The sequence below is a fragment of the Pseudophryne corroboree genome, unplaced genomic scaffold (assembly GCF_028390025.1).
Source record: "Pseudophryne corroboree isolate aPseCor3 unplaced genomic scaffold, aPseCor3.hap2 scaffold_389, whole genome shotgun sequence".
NCBI classification, from domain to species: Eukaryota; Metazoa; Chordata; class Amphibia; order Anura; family Myobatrachidae; genus Pseudophryne; species Pseudophryne corroboree.
The window spans coordinates 459931-464260 of NW_026970034.1; positions in this window are offsets into that span (position 1 = coordinate 459931).

A 4330-nucleotide genomic window follows, 5' to 3' on the forward strand; every position below is an offset into this window, starting at 1 on the left:
TTTCTCCCAAACGAAAGACACTAGAATGAAAATTTTAAAGCCTCCTGTTAGTGCTTCATTTACACGTTATAGCCCTGAATTTTCCAATGCCTATCTCTTTGCAAAAGAGAGATATGGGCAAGGAAAAGCTGCATTGTACCTTTGCATTTTTCTCCCAAACGAAGGACACTAGAATGAAAATTTTAAAGCCTGCTGTTAGTGCTTCGTCTACACGTTATAGCCCTGAATTTTCCAATGCCTATCTCTTTGCAAAAGAGAGATATCGGCAAGGAAAAGCTGTATTGAACCTTTGCATTTTTCTCCCAAACGAAGGACACTAGAATGAAAATTTTAAAGCCTCCTGTTAGTGCTTCATCTACACGTTATAGCCCTGAATTTTCCAATGCCTATCTCTTTGCAAAAGAGAGATATCGGCAAGGAAAAGCTGTATTGTACCTTTGCATTTTTCTCCCAAACGAAAGACACTAGAATGAAAATTTTAAAGCCTCCTGTTAGTGCTTCATCTACACGTTATAGCCCTGAATTTTCCAATGCCTATCTATTTGCAAAAGAGAGATATCGGCAAGGAAAAGCTGCATTGTACCTTTGCATTTTTCTCCCAAACGAAGGACACTAGAATGAAAATTTTAAAGCCTCCTGTTAGTGCTTCATCTACACGTTATAGCCCTGAATTTTCCAATGCCTATCTCTTTGCAAAAGAGAGATATCGGCAAGGAAAAGCTGCATTGTACCTTTGCATTTTTTTCCCAAACGAAGGACACTAGAATGAAAATTTTAAAGCCTCCTGTTAGTGCTTCATCTACACGTTATAGCCCTGAATTTTCCAATGCCTATCTCTTTGCAAAAGAGAGATATCGGCAAGGAAAAGCTGCATTGTACCTTTGCATTTTTCTCCCAAACGAAGGACACTAGAATGAAAATTTTAAAGTGCTTTGTCTACACGTTATAGCCCTGAATTTTCCAATGCCTATCTCTTTGCAAAAGAGAGATATCGGCAAGGAAAAGCTGTATTGTACCTTTGCATTTTTCTCCCAAACGAAGGACACTAGAATGAAAATTTTACAGCCTCCTGTTAGTGCTTCATCTACACGTTATAGCCCTGAATTTTCCAATGCCTATCTCTTTGCAAAAGAGAGATATCGGCAAGGAAAAGCTGCATTGTACCTTTGCATTTTTCTCCCAAACGAAGGACACTAGAATGAAAATTTTAAAGCCTCCTGTTAGTGCTTCGTCTACACGTTATAGCCCTGAATTTTCCAATGCCTATCTCTTTGCAAAAGAGAGATATCGGCAAGGAAAAGCTGTATTGTACCTTTGCATTTTTCTCCCAAACGAAGGACACTAGAATGAAAATTTTAATGCCTCCTGTTAGTGCTTCATCTACACGTTATAGCCCTGAATTTTCCAATGCCTATCTCTTTGCAAAAGAGAGATATCGGCAAGGAAAAGCTGCATTGTACCTTTGCATTTTTTTCCCAAACGAAGGACACTAGAATGAAAATTTTAAAGCCTCCTGTTAGTGCTTCATCTACACGTTATAGCCCTGAATTTTCCAATGCCTATCTCTTTGCAAAAGAGAGATATCGGCAAGGAAAAGCTGTATTGTACCTTTGCATTTTTCTCCCAAACGAAGGACACTAGAATGAAAATTTTACAGCCTCCTGTTAGTGCTTCATCTACACGTTATAGCCCTGAATTTTCCAATGCCTATCTCTTTGCAAAAGAGAGATATCGGCAAGGAAAAGCTGTATTGAACCTTTGCATTTTTCTCCCAAACGAAGGACACTAGAATGAAAATTTTAAAGCCTCCTGTTAGTGCTTCATCTACACGTTATAGCCCTGAATTTTCCAATGCCTATCTCTTTGCAAAAGAGAGATATCGGCAAGGAAAAGCTGTATTGTACCTTTGCATTTTTCTCCCAAACGAAAGACACTAGAATGAAAATTTTAAAGCCTCCTGTTAGTGCTTCATCTACACGTTATAGCCCTGAATTTTCCAATGCCTATCTCTTTGCAAAAGAGAGATATCGGCAAGGAAAAGCTGTATTGTACCTTTGCATTTTTCTCCCAAACGAAAGACACTAGAATGAAAATTTTAAAGCCTCCTGTTAGTGCTTCATCTACACGTTATAGCCCTGAATTTTCCAATGCCTATCTCTTTGCAAAAGAGAGATATCGGCAAGGAAAAGCTGTATTGTATCTTTGCATTTTTCTCCCAAACGAAGGACACTAGAATGAAAATTTTAAAGCCTCCTATTAGTGCTTCATCTACACGTTATAGCCCTGAATTTTCCAATGCCTATCTCTTTGCAAGAGAGATATCGGCAAGGAAAAGCTGCATTGTACCTTTGCATTTTTCTCCCAAACGAAGGACACTAGAATGAAAATTTTAAAGCCTCCTGTTAGTGCTTCATCTACACGTTATAGCCCTGAATTTTCCAATGCCTATCTCTTTGCAAAAGAGAGATATCGGCAAGGAAAAGCTGCATTGTACCTTTGCATTTTTCTCCCAAACGAAAGACACTAGAATGAAAATTTTAAAGCCTCCTGTTAGTGCTTCGTCTACACGTTATAGCCCTGAATTTTCCAATGCCTATCTCTTTGCAAAAGAGAGATATCGGCAAGGAAAAGCTGTATTGTACCTTTGCATTTTTCTCCCAAACGAAGGACACTAGAATGAAAATTTTAAAGCCTCCTGTTAGTGCTTCATCTACACGTTATAGCCCTGAATTTTCCAATGCCTATCTCTTTGCAAAAGAGAGATATCGGCAAGGAAAAGCTGCATTGTACCTTTGCATTTTTTTCCCAAACGAAGGACACTAGAATGAAAATTTTAAAGCCTCCTGTTAGTGCTTCATCTACACGTTATAGCCCTGAATTTTCCAATGCCTATCTCTTTGCAAAAGAGAGATATCGGCAAGGAAAAGCTGCATTGTACCTTTGCATTTTTCTCCCAAACGAAGGACACTAGAATGAAAATTTTAAAGTGCTTCGTCTACACGTTATAGCCCTGAATTTTCCAATGCCTATCTCTTTGCAAAAGAGAGATATCGGCAAGGAAAAGCTGTATTGTACCTTTGCATTTTTCTCCCAAACGAAGGACACTAGAATGAAAATTTTACAGCCTCCTGTTAGTGCTTCATCTACACGTTATAGCCCTGAATTTTCCAATGCCTATCTCTTTGCAAAAGAGAGATATCGGCAAGGAAAAGCTGTATTGTACCTTTGCATTTTTCTCCCAAACGAAGGACACTAGAATGAAAATTTTAAAGCCTCCTGTTAGTGCTTCATCTACACGGTATAGCCCTGAATGTTCCAATGCCTATCTCTTTGCAAAAGAGAGATATTGGCAAGGAAAAGCTGTATTGAACCTTTGCATTTTTCTCCCAAACGAAGGACACTAGAATGAAAATTTTAAAGCCTCCTGGTAGTGCTTCATCTACACGTTATAGCCCTGAATTTTCCAATGCCTATCTCTTTGCAAAAGAGAGATATCGGCAATGAAAAGCTGTATTGTACCTTTGCATTTTTCTCCCAAACGAAAGACACTAGAATGAAAATTTTAAAGCCTCCTGTTAGTGCTTCATCTACACGTTATAGCCCTGAATTTTCCAATGCCTATCTCTTTGCAAAAGAGAGATATCGGCAAGGAAAAGCTGCATTGTACCTTTGCATTTTTCTCCCAAACGAAGGACACTAGAATGAAAATTTTAAAGCCTCCTGTTAGTGCTTCATCTACACGTTATAGCCCTGAATTTTCCAATGCCTATCTCTTTGCAAAAGAGAGATATCGGCAAGGAAAAGCTGCATTGTACCTTTGCATTTTTCTCCCAAACGAAGGACACTAGAATGAAAATTTTAAAGCCTCCTGTTAGTGCTTCATCTACACGTTATAGCCCTGAATTTTCCAATGCCTATCTCTTTGCAAAAGAGAGATATCGGCAAGGAAAAGCTGCATTGTACCTTTGCATTTTTCTCCCAAACGAAGGATACTAGAATGAAAATTTTAAAGTGCTTCGTCTACACGTTATAGCCCTGCATTTTCCAATGCCTATCTCTTTGCAAAAGAGAGATATCGGCAAGGAAAAGCTGTATTGTACCTTTGCATTTTTCTCCCAAACGAAGGACACTAGAATGAAAATTTTAAAGCCTCCTGTTAGTGCTTCATCTACACGTTATAGCCCTGAATTTTCCAATGCCTATCTCTTTGCAAAAGAGAGATATCGGCAAGGAAAAGCTGTATTGTACCTTTGCATTTTTCTCCCAAACGAAAGACACTAGAATGAAAATTTTAAAGCCTCCTGTTAGTGCTTCATCTACACGTTATAGC